General features: G+C 31.4%; 1 protein-coding gene across 2 annotated transcripts in view; it reads left to right on the top strand.

Moving 5' to 3' along the window:
* Positions 1–26,066, top strand: part of LOC127717469 (uncharacterized) — an 84,314-nt gene that overhangs the window by 42,480 nt on the left and 15,768 nt on the right. Inside the window, exons 1-7 of one of the 2 annotated variants that reach the window (XR_007989194.1) lie at positions 12,395–12,454; positions 13,258–13,317; positions 14,796–15,095; positions 21,216–21,512; positions 22,319–22,639; positions 23,483–23,773; positions 25,321–25,614. The exons of the other annotated variant lie outside the window; for it this stretch is intronic. The gene's annotated coding sequence lies outside the window, so the exon portion shown is untranslated. Of the gene's footprint in view, positions 1–12,394; positions 12,455–13,257; positions 13,318–14,795; positions 15,096–21,215; positions 21,513–22,318; positions 22,640–23,482; positions 23,774–25,320; positions 25,615–26,066 lie in introns of those variants that run through there. 2 annotated transcript variants of the gene reach the window in all.

Genomic DNA, 26,066 nt, shown 5'->3' with positions numbered 1-26,066 from the left:
TTATCATACAAACTGATTTAGCTTGAAAACGAGTTCAGGGACGCCTCTTTTTAAAAATGACATTTGGCTTGATTATGCATAAAAATTATTTGTGCCAATTTTTATGAACATATCATCAATGAATTTTTTTTTAATTAGATAAATATACAGCAAAAAACGTCGTTCTTTGACTAAAATAATGAAAATTTGATAAAAATGAATAATTTTTCAAAGAAAATGTAGAAAAGACATTCCAGATGCTTTTACAAAAATCCATGTGCGTTTATCTTTTGAAACAAACAAGTTAAGTATGTCTTTCCAAAGGATAGAAATGTCCAAGAAACCGAAAATTCCAGTAAATGTCTATAATTTTGACCCCAGTTATTTCTAGCACATGACGGTATATTTTCTATTACATCTTTGAATTAACTAAGTGAAAAATAGCTTGCATGCTAACTTTCGTAAAAAACTCACCATGGGATAAATACTGTATCGAATGGCCTTAACTTACTCAACCTATCAACATAATCACTGATGAACTTAAGACACGTGTCAAATATACTAGTCAACAAAAGAAACGATACAAGGCAATGGCTTTTCCATATATAATGAAATTGGATACACTTTACTTAGGTAAATAATTTCCCAATTGGTCTAATATTTACAGAGTGTTACTCTCTTATCTAAACAATTGATTTTAGGCCAATACGCGAATCGTTTTTTTTTTGGCAATTTTTGTTATTTCAAAAATCGTATTTTCAACCAAAAATTCAAAAATCGATATTAGAACTTAAAACTTTAAACTTAAACATGGTCTGCTTAAAATTTTGAATGCCTTTGCAGTTATTTGAATACTTAATTCTTATCTTCGAAAATAAGTGCCGACTTTTGTCGTTATTTTCCATAAAATAAATTTGACCTCTGTGTTCTTTTAATCATATGCATTTGATAGGTAAATGAATGTTTTTTCATTTGATAATGGAAGTGTTGATAGAACCATTTATTCTGAAATAGATTTAATGGCAGATCCTGTAGCACCACTTTCCAGCAGCGAAAGTGAATGCGATAAAAGCGTTGAGAGTGATATTTAATTCATGCACATGTAAAATACTTATAGTTAATACAGAGAGCAAAGAAAGCAACGAGTCGTACTTTATATATACATTTCTATAATGCTAACAATAAATTGAAAAGATAATGATCAACTATGTAGTAATTGATTAGTTCATTAACACTTGCTTACACTGTCGCGAGCCTACCTAATGAAGATACCTGTATACCTAGGAATTATATTTGTTTTATTTTTTCATTTAGTCGGTATCCTGTTGATGGACAATCCTCACATGTACAGACTATATTACTTCGGTATTGGCGTGCATTAACTGATCTAATTAATGGTCGTTTATGAAAATGTGATACAAACGTAGTTGCAAGCTGTTTTATTTAGGTCAATTTGATTGGAATATCTCGAGCACTTTTTGTTTTTTCCAGATATGTGCGCGTAGATTATGAATTGCATGTACTTACATGTGTTGTGCACATGAAAATAATATATACAATATGTAAATGAATACTGTATTAAAATGATTTACTAACTTGCACTAATTTTGGGATGTGAAGTAGAACAGTCTTTTAGTTTGTTTTTCGATACCATTTTTAGAAGAATGGGATAATTACATATAAATGTATGAATCAACCAGTCGTCACATAGTTCAACCCTGATCTGTTCTTTCTAAAGCTCAAACATAACGAGATAGAGTAATCAATAAGCGATATCTAGGCCTGGCCTATGGAGGAAATAATATCATGGCTGTCATGATTAATACTGCATATATACTGTTTATCAAACAAACAATGCCTATGTCGATTTAAAAAACAACTAAAGTTCAAATAAAATTGAGAATGGAAATGGGGAATGTGTCAAAGAGACAACAACCAGACCATAGAACAGACAACAGCAGAAGGTCACCAACAGGTCTTCAATGCAGCGAGAAATTCCCGCACCCGGAGGCGTCCTTCAGCTGGCCCCTAAACGAATATATATACTAGTTCAGTGATAATGAACGCCATACTAAACTCCAAATTGTACACAAGAAACTAAAAGTCTTGTTTCAAATGGTTTGACTATATTATGCTTTGTATGAATTACGTGTTCACGTGTGGTACTAAAGTTAAAATCTTCCTGCTACTTCTGATTTCTCTCGAAGAAGATGAGTTGTTGGATTATAAGTTTTATCTATTAATAGATGTACATTATTTTCTTCGTCAAAAAGTATTATCTATCCATCAAGTACATTCGTCAGCTGTTCACAATATGATATGTACACATTTACTCCGTCAGATATCAGTATTTCTTTAGATTATATTTTAACTTACCTTTGAATATTAAAGTATGTACTAAATTAGCGTACATTTCATATTCTGACGTTGTAATCTCAATATCAATGAAACAATCGTGACGGTAGGATGAAAGATAAAATAACAAGAAATATAAAATATATTATGAAAAACTTAATACCAATTATGCATAGATTGTAATCAAAGCGGTTATCGCACGCTCTATAAAATACCTCAAAAGTAAAAGTAGTTCACCAACTGAGTTATGTTTGAAAGGACTATTAGAACATTTTTAGTACAGAAATATGAGTGTGAAGAATTATGATTTTTACTCTGTTGTATATAGCATTAAAGAATATCCACCTTATATTCGGTTTCAACCCGTTATAACTTAATACTGGCAGCTATGATTAAGGTAATGGAAAATATATTCATGTTCTAAGAAACTATCTACTTATTACGCGTAAGAGAATCAACGTGTGTTTTGCATAAGTTAAAAAAAACAATATATGAAACAAAATGTTTTTTTTTATACTTTTGTCCGATGATGATAGTACATTCTACTAATTACGCTCCTCGGCTCTTCGAGGATGTTACTATAGCATTCATTTCCCGATGTACAACGAGGCATCTCATTTAAAAGAGGTCAAAATCCTTGACCTTTGGGTATGACGTAGCTATACCTAGCTATAAATACTGCGGCTATTACCTGTGCCAACCATATTATTTTTCGAGCAGCGAGGTGTCTAACTCGTTATAATCATTTTTTATAAACATTAGTTATCTTGAGAACTTATTATCCAAGTTCGTTAAATACAATGTATTTTATCGTTGTTCTTTTTTCTAATCCTTGTTCTAAAAATACACGTGTACTGTGGTGTGTAACACACAGGTGCTTATCACGTAATCAATGGTGGACCGAACGTTCACTTTTTAATAATGTTTGACATTTTTTCGTCTAAATAAATTGATACATTATCGTAGTTATTTTAACACGAATGAATCTCTATACAGAAGTATATGAGTAGAATGTCTTTCTTTATTTTCAAGGTAAGTGCAAAATGTAGGAAGGTGTACTCGTACATTCTTGCTATAATGTACCCACGTAGTGAAAATATAGCAAATATACTTGAGATTTTATTATCACAAAATGTTGTGATTAAAAAACATTTCTTATTCCAATATAAGAAACTGTAATGTAGTGCATTGGAATATTATGCTAGACTACTTGTCGATATGTACACCTGTATGTGTGTTACTATAAATAAACAAAGCTAGTGATAATACGGAAGGCATTATGTGCCACTTCCAATCTAAGGTATCTGTAAACCTTTGCTAAAGATATATTATATCAAATAATGTTCAAATAGCTAATTTTTAAAAGCTTATTTGTCCAAGCAATTAATGAGCTTAGAGACTTTTATAAGTCCTTGGTGTGTCATAAATGTGACAACAGTTCAGAATGAACTTACAATATTGTTGAAACTATCGAGAATATGTACACAATATGTATATCTGTAATATACAAAGCCATTTAAGGCTTCAAAATAAGTTCTTAGTGAGATAATAAAACTGTGTTACAGTTGAAACATTTACAGAAATAATATTATGTGACTGATATTTAAAATATCTGAATATTGAGAGGCCAGTGGAATATCACGGCAAACATGACCAGAAATAGGTCGAAGGGGGAACATTAGCATTTAATGAATAGTTACTTGTAGAGCATTTAACATGCCACTAACAAACAATTGATTAGGTAGAAACATACTGTAGAAAATAATAGTAAAACAATTATTATTGTTTGAAAAATCTGCAACAATGCAGTGTTTAAAAATGCAAACTTTTGTTGAATAATTCTGTACATGAAGTTAATCTCATGTCTTTTACTATGATTTAAGATTTTATATCTTTATCTTGGCAAAAATTAAAGCAGAGGAGCATTGCTCATTGTTAACATGAGTTCTTTGCTTTTGAAAAAGAATAAGTACAATATGATAATAATGTTACAAATTGTGAGAAGTGTGATGCCAACATATCAAAACATACTAGTTGATATCAAATATTAAAAAAGAAAGATCATAGGCTCTTCTGAAAATTATATGATTGACCTGCATTGGTCAGATGTAAATTCCTTTTTTCAAGGATAATTTTTATGATGTTGACATAACATGCATAGTGTTACCGACCATGCAAGGGCTGTATAGTCAGTCAAGGTTGTTAAAAACATCCATATATGTATGCATAGTGTGGAAGGAAATAAAAATAATTTCCATTGGATGGTTTTAGCATTGCCTTGAAATTCATCAATGTAGTTTTCATATTATGAATAAAATTATTTGACAATTGTAAAATGATACATTCATGTACATTTATTACCATATCTTTATTAAAGATATCCTCATATAGTTAAAATAAGACAATAGAGTTTTTCAGTCTTATATCTTGGCATTGTTATAACATTAATTATGAATATAACAAACAAAGCCTTAGAATAGGTAAACAGTTACTCTTTTCTGAAGAAATAGTTCATAGTTATTGTTCTCATTAATCAGAACACGATTGTAGATCTTGATCTTGTTGTCTACAAGGTATCAGTAATAGTAAACAACTTTTTACTGTAAAATATAGTTTGAGATACAACTATTAAAATTATTTAGATTCTGCCAAGGAAGGAAGATTCTTCCCAAAAGTCCTATTTTGACTTGCAGAAAATATTGTATAAATGTGCTTTTTTTGATAAAACAAATTGTGCTTTACAATCTCAGTAATGATACTAGATATGATAAGCTATAATATATATTTATTAAATTGCAAATGGCAGCAGCAATGAATGATAAAGAACTATACAAAACAGGAAGATTTTTCTCTCAACATGCAAATTTTGCTTTGATGTTTGACATGAAATATCTGACATATTTTCCTTTTTATAAAAGGAATACTATAATGTACATTAGATATGTGCATCACTAATCTTTATGTGACTAAGTGTTGCCTTGTTATAGGCTAAGTCATATCTCTGTAAACAATTGTATATAATGTTTAGGGGACTAATCTCCTACACATTTTTCGTGTCAGATAGCAAATACTGAAGAAAGTAGTATTACATGAATTTATGTAGAATTTATAAAGTTTCTATAATGATAATCAAATGATAATATTGCATCTATGCATCTGTATTATTGAAATCCTTGATGGAAATGAAAATTGAAAATGGTGATCTTTCTAGACTCCATGAACTTGAAATAGAATTGCTATATTGATGCTTTTGTATCATCAGTTTATAAGAATTGACATATTCATGGTATGATATATATATATATATTATATATCATTTATATATTTTTATGCTCCATCGAGAAATGCAAAGTATTCTATAAAGCATTAGAATTTGCAAAGCAAATTACAAACTAATATTTTGTATATGTACACTGAATTTTCTTTTCAGTACAGATAGAAATTACTTTTCTTAATTACATGTAGTTATATTGCTCTAAATATAACATAGCCATATATAACATTAGATGTATATATATATAGAAAAAATAGTACATGTAAGATGTATCATAAGCATATTGTACAAAGGAGCAGTTCAAGTCTTGACTGATATAGGTTAATATACAGTAATAGTTATATTCCTTCAATATCCAACATGTGTATGGATATCAGGATGGGTGAAGGTCATTTTCAAATGTTACAGTTTACAATGAAGTATAAACTTTGTAACCCTTCTCCAGTTCTTTTTAAGAAAATTATCAGATTATCAGATGAGTGTTCACAGCATAGTATTACTTAAATCTTAGGATTTTTAAAACACGCTGGATCAAGTTTTAATTCTGGATATATTGATCTATATTAATTCTTATAACATAAGATATTAAATAGCTACACTGTTTTTTGTATAATTTGTTTATACTTAATGAAATATCATAACGATGATACTTTTGAGATGATTTACTTCAGAATGGTACATTAGATGCAGTATGTATACGTAACCCTAGTCTGTATGAAGTGTTGTACTTTAAGATTCAATTTATTATCAATACTGATTGATATATTAATATTATTCACATACTACATATACTCATTGTCATAAACAAACATGGCATGTAAATTTACTGAACCAGGCATCAAATACTATATTGTAGTTGGTATATTCTAGATACAAATGAATAAGAAGAAATTTGTAAATATAGTCACTTTATTAATTGTCCTGAATAAGAACTACAGTAGAGGCTGTTCATCTTTGACATCTACATGTAGTTTTAAATAAGTCAACCTTTACTTAACAGGTGACCTTAGTGTGACAGTAATCACCTATTTGTGACTTTTAATATGACTCAGAGAGGAGTTTTTGATTGCTAAGTTATGTTAAAGTTATGAATATTAACACTATTTGAAGCTTTCGTTGCTTACTTGAGCTTTTGAATAATTTTTTTCTGTTCTTACAATATTGAAGACAGACTGAATTGCAAATGTCATGCAAAGAGATAATACTTGTAGAACTTGCAGTGACAGTTTTTAGCTAGTAAATATACTAGATATTTTACCATGGATTAATATTAGATAGATCATGTATACATAATATTGAAAGCTTCAGAATTCTAATGAAAATCTGTATCTGGCTGTGTTTACATCGTTATTTAAACGACTGTCTCCTGAATTTGTCTTCAAATTCTTGTTTGTTCATACTCATCTGAACTACAGAGAGTGTCATGTTAGAAGAGTACAAAAATAAGGGCTAAAGAATTAAACACTTTCAAATATTTAAGAAAAGTGTTGCCGAATAATATGTCAGTAGATATTTAGATATACAAATAATGGTCTGTAAGCAAGTATCAGGTAAATGGTATTTTGAAAATTCAAAACCTGTTATATAGATATAGGAAGATGTGGTATGAGTGTTATGCTCTTTATATAGTTAAGAGAATTTGTCTTGAATGTATAGAATAAGTTATTATTCTTGAAAATAGTGAAATTCAGACTACAAAATATATTGAGAGAAATATACATTTTGTTGTGTTTTCATTTTCAAAATTACTTTAAATGTTTTTGAAACTATTTTTTATACCTGGACTAACAATATTGGTACTTTACCTTAATATTTAGATTATATTTATTATTAAGTCAGAAAGATTAGTTAGATTGACAACTATCTTAGTCTCCAGTATATTCTGGACTGATTCAGCAAATTCTGATTTGCTCTCTGTTAGTTGTTCAGGGAACTACTTGTTTGTGCCAACACTTTGAATATGCTATAGTAACATCCTCGAAGAGCCGAGGAGCGTAATTAGTAGAATGGACTCTCATCCAAGTATAACTTGGAATATGAAGGATGAGAGTCATTCTAGTAATGGAGCCTGAGGCTCAAGAGGATGTTACAATTTACCCACCCAGTTAGGAGGGTACTGTTTGCCCATCCCAATTGTTTTGGTTGCACAAACAAACTTTGAATCATGATTGGCACAGGTAATAGCCGCAGTATTTATAGCTAGGTATAGCTACGTCATACCCATAGGTCAAGGATTTTGACCTCTTTTAAATGATATGCCTCGTTGTACATCAGGAAATGAATGCTATAGTAACATCCTCTTGAGCCTCAGGCTCCATTACTAGAATGACTCTCATCCTTCATATTCCAAGTTATACTTGGATGAGAGTCCATTTTACTTTATACAACATGTTATACATGTAAAACCATCCAAGAAATGAAAGACTCGTTTGCCCAACATACAAAACTTGTTTAGAGGGATTTGGATGTTTTTCACCTCACCTTGTTGTTATAGATTTCAGTTAAAAAAAATGTGCTACTGGTGTAAAGCTGGTCAGATACGTTCAAGACCAAAAGTATATAAACTATTAAAATAGACGTGAAAAATCTAGTTTTTGGTGCATTGTGGCAAATTAAAATTTTCATTTTTTTTTAAAATATGCCACAGTTAAGCATTTATTCAAATTTAAAGAGGGCAACATAAATGAAGGCTTAAAACACCGAATTACACGAATATTATGATAACTTTTCAAAACATTACCCCATTTGGTACAAAAGAAAGACAATAACAATGAGGAATTAAAAAAGAAATTTTCAAAACCGACCAACAACAACAGGACTAAAAGAAAAAAAAAAGAACAGCAAACATAAATATTGAACAAGGCAAACCCCATGTAAATTTGTTCAGGGACTCTTGTGCTTTCGGAAGAATAAGCATTTGTTTTTTAACGTCTGATTTTGATTTTAAAATATGAATGAAAGACGAAATTATGAATATGACAAATAAAATAGAGTCGTGTCCATCTCAAAGACACATTTTCCATGTTTTCGTAGCATTCAATTAATTCTTGGCGGCAACTCTACAACTATTCACACTACCATTAAGAAACCTTGGTTGAAAAACATGAGTGTATGACACAAACAATTGTCAAGATAATCCTTATAAACTAAATTCTTGTAAAAAAAATAGTTTATTAATGTTATTGTAATGGAGTTTTTTTTACTTTGAAGGGATCAATATAAATATGCAATCATGTCAAAAGTGTGTGTGGGTGATGGGGGTATGTAGAAAGCTAAAAAGTAAAATTACAAAAATACTGAACTCCGAGGAAAATTCAAAAAGGAAAGTCCCTAATCAAATGGCAAAATAAAAAAAAAAACAAAAAAAAAACAAACACATCAAACGAATGGATAACAACTGTCATATTCCTGACTTGGTACAGGCATTTTCATATGTAGAAAATGGTGGATTGAACCTGGTTTTAAAGCTAACTAAACCTCTCACTTGTATGACAGTCGCATCAAATTCCATTATATTGACAACGATGTGTGAACAAATGTTACAAATAGTTACAAATAGGGTTAAATAGTCTAATTCGGTAGGTCACATTCGTGAAAAGGGAAGGAGATTGTAGTTACGACATAAGGAACATATCCGATATCATCTGTGAAACGGATATTCCATAACGGTCAACCAACTCGTGATGGCGTCTGTAAAATTTACAAAGTGATGATTTCAACTTCACCATTTGGAACTCTTGGTTTAAAAATGAAAATTCACACAATTGAGAAGCTGAAATCATCCTTTTTGTCGTAAAGTTTTGTTTTCAACCGACCCTCATGGTCAATTTCTAGATATTAGTCATAATCATATGGCAAAATCAAAAGCTCAAACACATCAAAAGAATGGATAACAACTGTCATAGTCCTAACTTGGTACAGGCATTTTCTTATGTAGAACATTGTGGATTGAACCTGGTTTTATAGCTAGCTAAACCTCTCACTTGTATGACAGTCGCATCAAATTCCAAATTCTAATTTTCTGAAAAGAAATTAAAAGTTTTTGTCTTTAATTCATTATTCTTTTTGATGAATTTTGTAAGGGTTATATATTTTTTGTGTTAACTCGTATATATACGAATAAACGATGTGTACATTTAAGGAATTGTAAAGGATTCCTATAGAAAAAGAATGGGTTCAGATAAACTATTAAACAAAACCCAAAAAGATTTTTTGATAAAACAAAATATCATTTCACAATCAAAAGGAAACGATAATGAAAAAACAACCTTATAAATCGCATAAACATCCCGTTTTGAACAGATATGCGATTAACCAAAGAAAGATTAACAAAACGAAATACATCGTTTTTAATGATTGGTTTTGTTAAATGGAAATGACAGTTACAAAATAAAATATTAGTCCAAATAATAAAGAAATACCCAGGTAAAATCTTTTGAATACCTTGACGTCTATTACCTTATATTCTCTAATTCATTCAAACATGTTTAATGATCTACATTTTATAGGGTCAGCAAATTCGTAAAAATACATTGAAGTGCATTTCTCATAAGTAGGAAACATATAAAAAACAAGATGATAAGATTTCGATGCAAAATGAAGTCATGAAGGCACGCTAATTGGTGCATTTTTCGCTTTTTTTTTCCCAATTGAGTGCAGAAGATCACGACCATGCGCAACGAAAAAAATATAAAAACATGTGTATCGATTATTTGAAAGCAGAGTATACCTAAGTTGTTAGTGGGTAAATAAGGATTATTGAAGTTATATTAAGGACACATGAAACAAGACTATATGTCAATGAGACACCTTACCTTCCACCCTTTCATAGTATCACATTTCCATGTTCCATAAGCCATTATAAAATTCAATATTTTATTTATTTCAAGTTTTATAGCTAGAACGTAACGGATGGACGCACATACCAGAACATATTATATTCCCATACGTTAGATACAAAACTAAAAGGATCCTGCTTAACAAAACTGCATTGAAATATTCTTTGCATGTATATTTTTAGACGTATCCAACAGTTGGATGCACAACTAAAATGGTCCTGCTGAACAAACCAGCAATGAAATATTCTATGCATGTACATTTGTAGATGTTTCCAAAAGTTAGATACACAACTCAAAGTATCCTGCTGAACAAACCTGCAATGGAATATTTAATGCATGTATATTTTTAGATGTATTGATCTAAGTTAAACGTCAAATATGTCATAAAAACAATGTGAGTAATGGCATTAATAAACACATAAAGACTATCCCATGAACCAATTCAAAATGTAAAATAACTATTGGTTAGGTAAAGTGTAATAAATTTTTATCTTGAAGATGCATCTTCATGACTGTCCCTCTGGTATCTTTCGCCCCTTTTTCATAGATTCCATTTTATAAAATCTTTCGAAAAAGATAAAAAAAAAAAAGTATACTATCGTATAGATTCATCAGCAATGTTAATTTCTACCTCGAAACAATGATTTTATTCCGATCTTTATATATCATAGACAACTTGGTAGATGTCTAATATATATTTTCGTGAAGTGGTAACCATCGATTTAACATCATTAACAATTCTAACCGATGTCCATATCTTGGCAATTACCATGACAAAATAGAGAAAAATGGTTAATAATGAGAACTAATAAATAAAATGTCAACGCTGACATTTGAAAATCTGTATACTTATCGCTCGGCCTTTAAATTATACGTTTGATACATTACATTGACAAATGTCCCCAACTGTTTAACATTGTGATTGTAAGTGCAAGACACAGTTTGACTTACAATTCGCGTATCGAGTTCAGTTTGAAAAAGACATTTGAAATCAGACTGCAAGTAACAGTTCGAATTACATATTATTGTTATATTTTTACGAATTACATAACTGTGTTGTGGTTTGTACCTGTTGATTGCTTTTTGGGCCCTTTCTTTTTTTGCCATGGTGGTGTCAGTATATTTTTGAATTATGAGTTTGAATGTGTCTTTTGTATCTTTTGCCTTTCTGTTATATTTGTGTTTAAACATTGTTAAAGTGTATAATGCATTTCCTAAATATTCATTAACGTTCACTATACTGTGGATTCATTTATTTTCGTAGGTACCAATTTTCGTGGATTGCTGAAAACTTGTATTTTCGTGGACATTTAATTTCGTGGTTTTGTCCAAGTCTGCATTGAACGTAATGGAAAATTTGTAATTCGTTGAAAATTTATATTCGTGGTTCACCCTTACCCACGAAATCCACGAAATTTGGTATCCAACAAATAATAATGAATCCACAGTATGCAATGCACTACTTCAAAATCAAACAATAACGACACATTATTTTCAGTAAGAAATACGAACAATTAAAACATATAGTTCATTCGTTACAATCTGGTATGCAACCGTATATTTAAATTTAACACCGCATTGGCCTTTGGTCAAAATATTCAATTTGGTAAAAGTATAGTATGCTAGTTATACGATGAACTCATGACAACATGCCGACAATCAATGATTAAACACTTATGTTAACGTATATGTAATGCTCATTTTTCATGTTAACAAATTACACAAATTAAACAATCCTTTGTTGTAATACTGCCATGCAGAGACATATTTAAAATTATGTATTTGGTGTTTAGGAAATTATGTATTTTACCATCAACCTCGTTTTTTAATTTGTTCTGGTACGAATCACTTAAACATCGATTGATAATTTCCGATATAGATTGGGTTTTTTGATAATTCAATAACGGAAATATTATTCTATTGGATAGATTGAAATTTGTTTTATGAATTTTATTTGTACATCCTTGAATAACAAATCAGGAAGATAAAGTACACACCATAGCATCAGGTATTTCTTTATGATTTATTTCGTTGTCATTAGCATTATATGGGTTTCCAATGTCATATTATTTATTGTTGCATGCAATTAGTTAAGTACTGTAGTCTGAAAACAAACACCATTCAAATCGGGTAAGAAATTATAAAAGTAATCCAATCAAAATCAATTGGGTTTTGTTGAATTCATGTTTTAAGTAGAAACTATCAGTTTTGGTAGATAAAATAAAAAAATGTAATCAAAACGTATTCACACCACCAATACCGAGCTCAAAATTTAATTCAAAAAGAGTAAAGTCCATAAAGTTCGACAAAATCAAACGGTCGACAATTCAGTGGACCGAATTGAAAACATCTGTCATATGTCTGACTTGGTACTGGCATTCCCCGAATAAACTGGTGGGTAAAACATAGCTCTGTAGTTAGCTAATCCTGCCACTTGTATGTACATTTTTATAATTTTGATTTATTGACAAAAGCAACCCAACTAGAAATAATTGTTTGATGTCATAACGATTAGAATTCAGCAGCCAAACTCTGTTAATATACATCAGAGACAAACAACATAAAAATAAATCTGACAATGACACCAACAAAAAAAGGTTTGTAGTTGATAGTACATTACGTATTGTAAAAAAAATGACATATATACTTTCCCGAAAAAATGCAAATCAAGTACAATATAAATACAAAGGTATGCAACATAAAAACATAACTATAAAAACCTCATGCGTCTGAATCATACACCTGAATTCACCCGCATTAGGAACATCCTAAACCAATATCCTATCTCTGTTATATATAATTTCATTACAGAAATGAATTTGGGCAGCTGTATTTTGAAGTTGCTAGTAATATGTGTACTTTATACGTCAGGTAAGTTGTTCTTTGTGTGAACATACTGTGATGTTAGCCCGTAACGCCTCCGTACCATTAACTGACATCTGCAGTCATATAGCAGTGAAAATCTTGTGTATGAACAGTTGAATATATGTTGACATTCTGTAATTCATTTTTATGGCATACTATTTAAGTTTGTCTAAAAAAATCCAAGTATAGTAGAAATGTATTCCCAAATGTTGCAAATAGAATATGTTACATAATAATTCATGGAACGTATTTTTTAATGGCAAACATATCTGACAAATTGTAAAGAAACAATACTTTATCAGTTTGTATTCTTTCGAAGATAAAACAATGAGAAGTGTGGCGATTGATCAATATAGTATATTTCTTATAAAAAGTGTATAGTGAGATAGATAAATTCACCTGAATCATAAATATGTATATATATATCCTTATTTTATCAAAATGAGACGGAGAGAAACAACATACACTACGCTGTTGGACACTCCCTAAATTAAAAACTGAAAAATTCCAATATCGATTTCAATGGAGATAACAAAAGTGGAATATACAACCGGAGGTTTGGTTAGCCACAAAACCAGGTTCAACCCACAATTTTTTTCTTAAAATGGCCTGTACCAAGTCAGGAATATGGCAGTTGTTAATTAATAGTTCGTTTCTATGAATGTTGCATTGTTGTTTGTTTTTTGTTGCACTTCTGTGTTCTGTTATTTCGTTGTTTTCCTATTATGGTTGATGTGTTTCCCTCGGTTTTAGTTTGTAACCCGGATTTGTCTTCTCTCAATCGATTTATGACGTTTGAACAGCGGTATACTACTGTTGCCTTTATTTATACCGAATGAAGCTAATTACCGTGTTTATATTACATGAGCAACACGGCGGGTGCCACATGTGGAACAAGACCTGCTTACCCTTCCGGAGCAACTAAGATCATCCCTCGATTTTTGGTGGGGTTCGTGTTGCTCAGTCTTTAGTTTCCTATGTCGTGTGTTGTATATTATTGTTGGTCTTTTGGTCTTTTTCTTTTTTTCCCAATGGTATTGTCAGTTTGTTTTCATCTACAGTGACCATAAGACAGTCTACTTTATGGTTGTGAGTTTGTACCGCGTTCGTGACAAAGTTTGCTCAACTCCGATGTTAATTGTCAAAGGATTGCCTGTTTCTCTGCAGGAGGTTGATGTTATCTCCGGGTATTGCGAGCTTCCTCCATCAATACAATCTCAATTATGAAATACCCAAGATAGCTGCAAGTAAAGCTAAACACAAACAAACAAACAGTCCTTTTTGAAAGCAGTAACTTACATGAATTTAGTACGAAAATTTAACATCACTTATCATTCCGGTACTTTTTCATCTTCTTTAAACATGATTTAATTCTTTTCACGTTCTAAATAGGTTGAACAGTACCTTTTAGTGGTTAAGCATTTGGTAATTCGTTACAGATCATTTTGTTTTTTAAAAGATTATAATTGATTCTATTTGATTAGGTTTACCTTCAATATCTTCAAGGATCAAAGTACCAGGAACAATTATAAAAAACGGACAGAAAGTAGTTCGCGGAGTAGAAGGAAAAGATCTCAAGATCGTCTGTAATCTCAAAAGCGGTATACTAGCAATCAACTTCTTTATGAATATAAATGGATTAGTATTAAAAAGAGTTGGAAGAGGTCGTTTATGGTATTCCTTCATACCATCAAAACGTGACAATATGAAACCATTTGTATGTTCTGCCAACAGTCCCTTACTAGATAATCCTCTGTCACGTAAAGTATTGTTGGATATTCAGTGTAAGTAGTTTAGAAAATTACCTGTTAGCGTTGGTACATGTAACAAGGAAAGATTTGAAAGGTTTGAATATTTTGTCCCATACACATTGGCTTTTCTTTCATAATATGCAACAACCCGACCAAAGAGCAGAAAACAGCCGAAGGCCACCAATGGGTCTTCAACACAGCGAGAAAATCCCGCTCCCAGAGGCGGGCTTCAGCTGGGCCCTAAACGAAAATGTGTACTAGTTCAAGGCAAATGGACGTCACACTAAACTCCAAAACATATAAACGAACTAAAATTAAAAAAACATACAAGACTAACAAAGGCCAGAGGCTCCTGACTTAGGACAGGCGAAAAACTGCGGCGGGGTTAAACATGTTTTGTGAGATCTCAACCCTCTCCCTATAACTCTAGCTTTTGTAGAATAAACAAACACACAGCATTACGCACAGTAAAACTATATTATATAGACATAAGAAGATGTGGTATGAGTGCCAATGAGACAACTCTCCATCCAAGTTGCAATGTGTAAAAAGTAAACAATTATGGTGGTACATATAAAAAATAGTGAGACGAGATATAACACAAAACAAGTAAACATTAAATAACAAAAATACATTACAAATTGTGTCAACAGGTCAAATTAACACGAAAGTACAATTTGAGAGTACTCGTAATTACTGAGAGTTAGTAAAAAGCCAAAAACAAGTAATGATACATCCCAGGGATTTAGTGTTTTAACGCCATGGACATTGAAAGAAGACATGACTTGTGCAATGCCAAAATAAAAGTATCGACAGGCAGTAGGATAGTTAGGATTTAACCTTATAATAAATATGTATAATGTTATATATAGATAAAGCAATCTCTATATAGTAAATGAACGTGGATGTGTATCTATACATCCCAAAAAACATGGTGGCAAAATCGATAGTTGTGCCAATGTAAACAATATTCAAAGATCTTATTACAACATTAATAAGATAACCTTTACTAATAAGTTTGTTTAAAGGTTCGATGAGTTTACACGGATCACGTAGTGATTTCCGCGCTTTTAGTACAATATTACTGTAAAATTTGGGATGTGAAATACCGTTTGTAATAAGTTTTCTACAGGTACCGCCAAATTTACTAATCAAATTGTTGTATCTATGAAAGAATTAAGTAAAAGTTTTAAGTAATTTATGGTATCGAAATCCATATACATAATTGTATATACGTTATTAACTAGAAAATTATTCTGATTCTGTTCAAAGCAATTTTGTCCAATCACATGATGTAAACGTTTCATACGTTAGTACACATCCTAAACTATGTTTACTCTAGAAAGTGATGGCTATACTGAAGTATGCACGCTTTGCAAAAAGAAAATAAACGCGTCACAATGACAAATATAAAGTGTTTTAACAGAAAGGATTAAAACACATATATGCCAATTATTTGAGAAAAGGACATCAATACAACCAATTAAAATATTGAGCGTCACTAATGGATCTTTTGTGGATGAAACGCGAGTCTACCGTACAAAACCGTAAATCCTATGATGAGTTTATTTACAACCACTCGGTCGATGCCATTGCTGGAGGATGTTTCCTTCAGGTAGTATCACCAGCTCAGTAGTCAGTACTTTTGTGTTGACATTAATTATCATTGATGTGTTCATAATTATAAATGAACAGTTAATAAAACTTTGTTTTTTTTCGAAATGCAGTGAGTGTCTACCCCAGGAATAGATTTCCTTCACTGTATTTGGCAAAACCTTTCAGAATTTTTGGTTTTCAATGCTCTTGAGGGCACTTTAGTTTGCCTATCTTCCTTTTTGATTCGATGGCCACTGAGTCTTTTGCAGACGAAGCGAGCGTCTGGCGTACAAAATCTATATTCTGGTATATATGGAGATATTATATACAGCTACTGTGGATTTGTTATTATTCATTTTGTTGTGGATTTCGTGAGATAGGCATACCACAAATTAAAATGTTCAACGATATACACATTTTCTATATGCATATATGCAGACTTGACAAAACCACGAAATCAAATATTTACAAAAAAGTACAATGTGTTGTTTTAATCAACAAACATTGATATCCACAAAAATAAATGAATCCACAGTATATACATTTTATATACAATTGAAAGCTTATAATCAGAACCCACGAATTTGCTTAGCCGTAAAACAAGTCTTCTGCCAAAAACATTTTCACTTCTGTACTCGTACTATGAATAACAAATTTATTTTGTGAAAATATTTCTGTACTCCTAACAACAAAATTATTATATTTAAATTTACCTGTGTACTTTACTTTATTTAACGCCATTTTGTTCAAGGTTAAAGTTGTCTTTTTGACATTGAAATATCTTTTTATTTATATTGTGTCATAGATCAAACTGATTCCTTCAGTGTATATTTACTTGTTTTTGTGTATTGTCTTTTTGATCGAGTCAAGCCATTGCAATTGATATTTTATTGTGTGTCTTTTTATGTTGTAATGTTATACCACTGTTTCAGGTTAGGGTGAAGATTGGCGCCTGTTAAAACGTTTAAACCCGCTTCATTTTATGCATCTGTCCTTAGTTAGGAGCCTGTTGTTCAGTGGTCGTTTGTTGGTGTGGTTCATAAGTGTTTCTCGTTTTTTATTTAGATTAGACCGTTGATTTTCCTGTTTGAATTGTTTTAAACTAGTCTTTTTGGGGCCCTTTATAGCTTGCTGTTCGATGCGAGTCAAGGCTCCGTGTTGAAGGCCGTACTTTGACCTATAATTGTTTACTTTTTACACATTGTGACTTGGATGGATAGTTGTCTCATTGGCACTCATACCACATCTTCTTGTTTATACTTATGTAGCAATTGGCGGTAGTTTTACGTCAAAAGTAAAACACGTAAATGCATATGAATGTTTTTGTCTGGCTGTTGTATGATGAAAGTACTATAATGTTATATTCTTAAGTACCGGATATTGGGTATCGATCCATGACAAAAAATTAGCATATGCACAGCAAAATACACACAAAAAGATGCTGTTCTTCATCTCAAAGTCACAACGAGGCCTTCATCACGGACCAAAAGAAACTTTCTGCAAGTTGAAAACGGCCCCTAGCACCGGTATGAGCGGAATTCTTTGCAAAATGAATCTTTAAGTTAACAACCACCTATCATACGACAAAATACCTGTTAAAACATAAGAATATAAAAATAAGAAGATGTGGTATGATTGCCAATGTGTCAACTGTCCACAAGAGACCAAAATGTCATAGAAATTAACAACAATAGAGAGTCACCGTACGGCCTTCAACAATGAGCAAAACTCATACCGAATAGTCAGCTTATTATTAGTACTTACAGTTTTGGTCATTTGTAAACAAAAGGAATAACAAAAATACCGAATTCCAAGGTAAATTTGAAAAAGGAGGAAGTACAGAGAACCCGACAAAATCAGACGCTTGACTATATCCGGCAGTTCAATGTCAAAAGTCAAGAATGTTTTTGTCTGCCTGCTGTATGATTAAACGACATCAAATACATATTAGCCTTAAAATCATATTTCCAATGGCCCTGTCAGCTTTTCTTTCACTTATGAGTTTTGAATGTCCCCTTAATATCTTTCGCCTCTCTTTTTATATAGAACTTTGAACAAATTCCTCACCAAACGTTCATCTCAAGGCCAATCAAGCAGTTTTTACAAAAAAAGAATGCAATACTAGTACTTGACATTCTTATCTTTTTGTGGACATATTTTGTTGTTACTTTTTTTTTTTTGTCGTTGTGTTTCTACAGTCTACGATTAAACGATTATAATAGGATTGTTTGTACCATGGGAAAATACGATCAGAAAAACATCATTACAAACACATAATTAACAAAAAATTCATATATATAAGCTCTCGCGTGAACAACTATAGGAAAGCAGTATCAATTTCAAACACACAAACAGTTGCCTTGTTTTCTAAGAACTACGTTTTTACATTACTGAAAAATTATCATTGCAAGTAATTTGACAAAAACGACCAATATCTGGTTATTCATGAACATGATCAAGTTAGCTCAAAAATGTTTGACTGAATAAATTCTTAAACATTATGTTCACTAGCGATTAGCAATCCGCATTCCCGCATGTACTCATATTGATCTTATAGCAAAATACAAAACGTGGGAAATGATAGGGGTGTCAAAATACCATGGCTAGGTAAAATTGTTAAACGTCTCTTCCAACATGTTTTATTTACAGCAAATACCAATCGGACAATAATTACAATGTAGACTAACTAGAATGATCTTTAAAATCTGAACTCTATTCAGAGGATTCAATTGCCAATGGGGTCAAAATACCATGGCTAAATTGTAATAACATGTTTTCACTTGTGTTATTTATACCATTAACTGATCAGAGCATTCTTATTGTGTACAGTTGTTTGACAAGCTCTAATGTCTATTAGGGATGGGGAAACATTAAAACAAACAATTGTTGACACAGAGACTCATCATGTAATAGCAAATTTACCTACATTTTGATTTTAATTTCAAATTCTTCAAGAACATGTTTCTAGAAATCTTAGATTTGTTTAACAAAAACTAAGTTTAAACCACTATTTGGACAGCAGGGAACAATGTGGAATGCGTTTTAGATATCCTACCACCAAACCCTTTTCACGAAATTTTCCAAAACTGCTTTTAATCCCATATTTGACATAAATAAACAATTTGGAATAGCCTATAATACCTTAATAAATATCTATTTTTTGTTGAAATACTACCTTTAAAAATTTGTGATTTTTTATAACAAATGTTAGTTCATAAACATATGCATTTTCGCTACTTTAATTAGATTGAAATACAGTCGAAATATACAAAAGGGATATTCAAATTCATTTATCTAAAACGAACGGACAAAGCGAACCGGTAAGCAGTCATTTGAATAGTGAATGAAAAAAAAAAAATTTGAAGGAATGTATAGAACATTTATTAAGCCATGGTATTTTAACCCATCCTTTTCCCCATGGAAAATTGAACCTTTTTTTTAAATCCATAATACTAGTACCATTTACACCAATTTTATAGTTATAATACTGCAATAAGTATCTTGAATACAAAAAATAAGTTGGAAAAAATTTACCAGACTGTTTATGCCATGGTTTTTTGACAACGTACCATGAGAAAAAGAACCCCTCTGCTAATATGTCAAAATTTCAACCAATAACAGCGTTTTAACTACTTTAAACGATACCAAAGGGACATTCAACCTCATAAGTCGAAAATAAACTGACAACGCCATGGCTAAAAAATTAAAGGACCAACAGACAACAACAGTACAAAAACACATCATAGAAAAACTAAACACTAGTATTTATGTAATATTTAGTATCTTGAAAAAAAAAGAAATGTTAGAGAGAGATATTAAATCAATTTTCGTAACTATGGTGTTTTGAACCCCTTTCATCGAAAACTGAATCCCTTTTAGGTAGTAAAAATTGAAATAATCAAAGCAATTAGGCTACCTTATCTTATTAAAATTAAGTATCTGGAGGGAAAACATATGTTGGAGAGGATTTTATGACACATTTTATCAGCAATGGTAATTTGCATCTGGATGTGTACTAAACCCACATGAAAATGGTTTAGTACACAGATTTTATTATAATTTATTCGATGCTCTGTCTTATCTTTGACTAAAATGTATATTTGCTGACTGTGTCATCTTCTCAAATGGGATATTTTGACTGAGTGTGGATACGATGCTCATGATGCTTGCATGACAGAAGACGCTTACACTGTCATCTTATCCGGTCATGCGATTCCTCAATTTATTTTGGTTTTTTCCTTGATTTGTATCTCTTAAATGGATTTATAAGATTTGAATCCCGGTAAACCACTGCTGCCTCTAATTTGTGAAGGACACAATTTTGATTGGTTAAGATTTGGTTTTATTTCATTGTATGAGGTAATGAAAAACCTGTATAATCTTTGGAACTCAAAGAGAAATAAAAAAGTTTTCTGACTCCATTAAATTACTATGTTTAAAATTATCATGTATATTCTAAATAAAGTATAAAAAAATGCCGAACTCCAAGTTAAACACTTTTTTAATGAATGTTGTCTAATGGATATCTAAAACAGTGCTTTGTATTTGATTCTGCAGATGCACCAGTTGTTAAAATAAGAAAAAAAGTAACTAAGAAAAAAATAAAACTTATATGTAATCCTAGAGGAAATCCTGAAAATTATACTTTTGACGATTGGGAGCACTGGTCTGAATTCAATGAACATATTCGAAATGTTCAAGGGACAACTGACGGTAAATTGACCTTTCTGAAATCCAACAATAACAACAGGTTACATGAAAATGATGGCATTTACAAATGCAAAACATCAAACGGTATCAATGGTGCAAACGGAAGATTATACCAGAAAGGATCAGTTCGCATAAACAATAAAGGTAATACATTAACAATGATTCTTTATATGTACCGAACGAATTCATATTGATATATTCAAATGTTTGATAGTTGATTGGAAATGCCCTTCGATTTATATCTTATAAGCGATCAGCATGCATCTGTTTAAATGATTCAATAACAATAAACGGAAACACGGTATATTGAATTAAATTTAAATAATAAAAAAATCTAAAAAAAAAAATTGCAAGGGAACACTCTTTCGTGCTGTTCTCCATCCTTACACTTACAGGAAAATCTTCAGTGATGAACATAAAATGCTTGTTCTTAAAGCTTAAGTTAAAAGGTCCCCATTATCTTTAGCCGAAAATTATTCATTGATAACCACTCCATAAGACAAGGAAACACTGTATTGACTATATCAATAAAACTAGATGAAATATATATTTGAACTTTTTGGATTAAAAAGAGAAGCTATCGTTAAATATGAATACTGTTGGAGCTGCGATTTATTACGTTGACGTAACAATTCGTAATTTCAAAAAGATATAAAAAAAACAAAATATTCTACAATAATATATATTAACGTTTTTAATGTGTAAATGATATTATCGGCAATTTTTAGATTTTGCCTATGATTCTATTCCCTTAAATTGTGTTTATAGATCATGGACAGGACCTGATAGTAAGAATTTTAGGTAATAACGACACGTATCAGTGAAGCAACGTCACGTGTTCCTGTTCATCCGCGCCAAATTATTAATGAAATGCACGCGATTTCATTCATAAAAGTCAGCTTCAAAACCAAAACTGTCATTATTGTATATATATATATATTTCATTTTAGTTCCACCGATATTTGTGAATGCAAATAAACCAATTCAATTTGGTTGTTACGGTCAGAAGATGAATTTGAAGGTGCATTTGTACAATAAGTATGGCAGGATACAAACAACTATATCAAAACTAAACGAACCTTTGAATATACATGGAAGACAAGAGAGGATTGTAACACACGACATGTTCCATGGTGTAGATGTAACAGTATCTGGTATAAAGATAACATTCCGACTGACACTGGCTAAAATAGAAGATTTTACGGATTATACAATAAAGGCTTGTAACAACATGGCGTGTAATGTTTTTACGGTGAAGGTTACATCAAATTGTAAGTTGGCAATCAAATTTACGATAAAAATCTTAATCAAGTTTAAGAATTGTTTATAATTAAGTGATCGCTGAAAGCACCAACATAAAATCTTTGTGTAACAATGGAATTTTTCGGCATCCTGCAGACATTTCCATTCATCTCGACTTACGGCAATGTTCTCTATTTTTATTAATATTAATAATAATAACAGTAGTTATAATAAATTTTCCAACTGCTGGTATTATATCATATCGATATTAAACAAATCAAGCAATAACATTTTACCTTGAAGTTCAAGAGACGGTTTGTTTAATTGGCATTAATACCTTATCTACAAAGTAGTCTTATAAAAGAGTGACGAAAGATACCAGAGAGACATTCAAACTCATAAATCGAAAATAAACTGACAACACCATGGCTACAAAAGAAAAAGACAAACAGACAAACAATAGTAGACAAAACACAACATAGAAAACTAATGACAAAGCAACACGAATCCCTGTAAGAATTTTCATCAGTTTTCATCAGACGGCATCGTTACGTTATCAAACATTTCCATTAGTAAAAATCAAGCAACACTTGTCATTATGTTTTCAAGGGTTCCACATGTGAACAATCTGATTGTCCTTCTGGTTTTTGTTTCATTCTTAATATTCGGTCTTAAGTTTTCGATTACGTGTTTGTATACTGTATTTGTCTTTCGATTATTTTTTTTTGTTTTTATATAATGAAACGATGATTGACAGCTTGGTAGCGATATTAATTGGACTAAACTGGTAACGTCTCAAACTGATACTTTTAAATAGTTGTTTTTTTTCCTCAAAAGTCCTGAGTAACTTAAGTTATTTTTTTTTCAAACAGGTCGTCCCGAGCCTCCACCATATGTGTCAGTAATTCCATATGCTAGATATCTGGAAGTTGTGTGGAATCCTGGATTTGACGGGGGTTACCAGCAGACATTTTTCGTAGAATATCAACAAGAAACCGAAAATATATGGAGACGGTCTGGACCTGTTATTGATACGAAACAGGTTAGGATGTCAAAATTCGTAAATGAATTGTATCCAAAAACTCGATATCGAGTTCGGGTATTGTCAAAAAATGAAATTGGAGAAAGCAATCAGAAGGCTGTGACTTCTGTGATGACGTTAGGTGAGTAATCATGAAATATTGAGTTGCAAAATAATAATAATCATCATTGATTCCATGTTTCATTGTAATACACTGTTTCTGAGCTGATTTCATATATGGTGATTTGTGTATGTGAAGGTTACTTGAGTCTTTTTACGTTCTGTTATTTGTGTTTGATTTACAGTTTAAAGTCAAATTTTCTTTATTTCGAATACGGTTTGAAAAGATATGAGTGATGTCATCGCTGTAAACCGTCCTCACTTTAAGAAACCTTTAAGTTATTGTACAAAGCTAAATATGTTTTGTTAACGATTGTTTATTAAAACGTGTTCGGATTTACTTTTTGTCCTGTTTGTTGTTATCTGCACTTTGACGTATGTGCTTAATATTTACCCTTCAAATATTTTTACTTCCAACATCACTGAAGAGACTAATTGTCGAAATGCGTTTCTAAAGCAGTTTTATTCGTTTTGTTAATTTTATTACTGTAACTTGGTTCATACCTCTGTTGGTGGACGTTTAGTGCCCAGAGTATCAACAAACCAGTAGTCATTAATTCGGTACTTGAATGCATACAAATGCTGATATCTTATAATTGCAATATGGTGTTATAAAATTAAAAAAAAAAAAAAAAGAATTATTTCAGGAATGTTTCTCTCACATGCAGAGCTCTAAGTTTTTGCGCTTAAAAGATTTATTGTTTTTTTATTTCAAATATGTTGGCTTGAAGCATTCAGTTATTGTCGAAATGCGGATTTGGAGCTGTAAAGTTTCGTATACTGGATAATACTAACATACTCGTTTTGTCATGCGTCCGAAGGGCTTTTTTGTATTCACCTCTATCAGAAACGCTCAAACCTAAAAATTTTAAAGTCAGAAATGTATAATTACGTATAAACGTCGGGTCCTAAATGACAAAATAAAAGTTATAGAAAATAGACAAATGCATCTACGGTCAACTTTGGCTGAGATAGTTTGAGTATTAGCTTCAGACATATATGTTGTAAATTATGTCAGAGCCGCGTCAATGATTACTAAACTGATAATACCCTCGGTATGAAAAAGTAAAATCTCAAAAATACTGAACTCCGAGGAAAATTAATAAAAGAAAAGTCCCTAATCAAATGGCAAAATCAAAAGCTCAAACACATCAAACGAATGGATAACAACTGTCATATTCCTGACTTGGTACAGGCATTTTTTTATGTAGAAAATGGTGGATTAAACCTGGTTTTGAAGCTAGCTAAACCTCTCACTTGTATGACAGTTGCATCAAATTCTATTTGAAACCGAATTGTTGTGATTAGAATTACGTAGATAAAATAATGAAGGCATGGTCACGTGGTCGTGAATACATAAATTAGTGATATCACAGTGACATTTGTCACATTATGGAATAATCTATATGATGAATAACAAATGCATTAAACAAAATCTTATTTAGTGTCCATTTAGTATTTACAACAAATTATAAAACAAATGATCAAAAATTCTTATTGGTCTTTACACTGATACAGTACAATCAAGTGTTCAGGTAAAATTCTTTAGTATGTTATTTTCATACACAGCCGATCGCCCAGAACCTCCTTCAAATGTGTTAGTAACTCCTTATGAAAGACATCTGGTAGTATCATGGAGCCCTGAATATAACGGAGGAGAACCTCAGGCCTTTTTCATAGAATATCGCCAAGAAGCCGATGAAATATGGAGACGGTATGGGCCTATTACTGATTACAAACAGGCTAGAATGTCGTATAACCTGTACAACAAGAGTCCCAAAACTCGTTATTTTGTTCGGATGTTGTCCAAAAATGGTATAGGTGAAAGCAATAAGTAATTTATCACTCCTGTTATGACTTTAGGTGAGTTATTATTCAATAGGGGATGTGACGAGTATCCGAGTATCGCTCGGTAGTACCGAGTATCGAATACTAAAACGATACTCGACTTATCGATTTCCTGTTAGAATACAGTTGTCTTCTTAATACAAAATTGATTTTCTTGAGAACCTCTTTCAGAAAATTAAATAGGCATCACTGATTAATAATACTTGTAGATAAAATACATTTTGTGTCGAATACTTGTGCTAAATTGCTATTTTAAATGCCTCCGAAAATATGTGGGCTATACCTAGGATACTACTTTAAATAAACATGTCTCAGCCATTCCGTCACATCGGTACCGTCCGAGCATATATTTTCGTCTGCAAGACTGTTAGTTACAAAGTTGCAAACCGAATGTCCCCAATAATAGTTAACAAGCATAAATTTCCAAATAAACCCCCCCCCCAAAAAAAAATCGTTACATCCTCTGG

This window comes from Mytilus californianus, unplaced genomic scaffold (genome assembly GCF_021869535.1).
Source record: "Mytilus californianus isolate M0D057914Y unplaced genomic scaffold, xbMytCali1.0.p SCAF_10, whole genome shotgun sequence".
In the NCBI taxonomy this organism is placed as follows: domain Eukaryota; kingdom Metazoa; phylum Mollusca; class Bivalvia; order Mytilida; family Mytilidae; genus Mytilus; species Mytilus californianus.
Note: the sequence above shows the minus strand (reverse complement) of the source record. Positions and strands in the feature narration are given on the sequence as shown.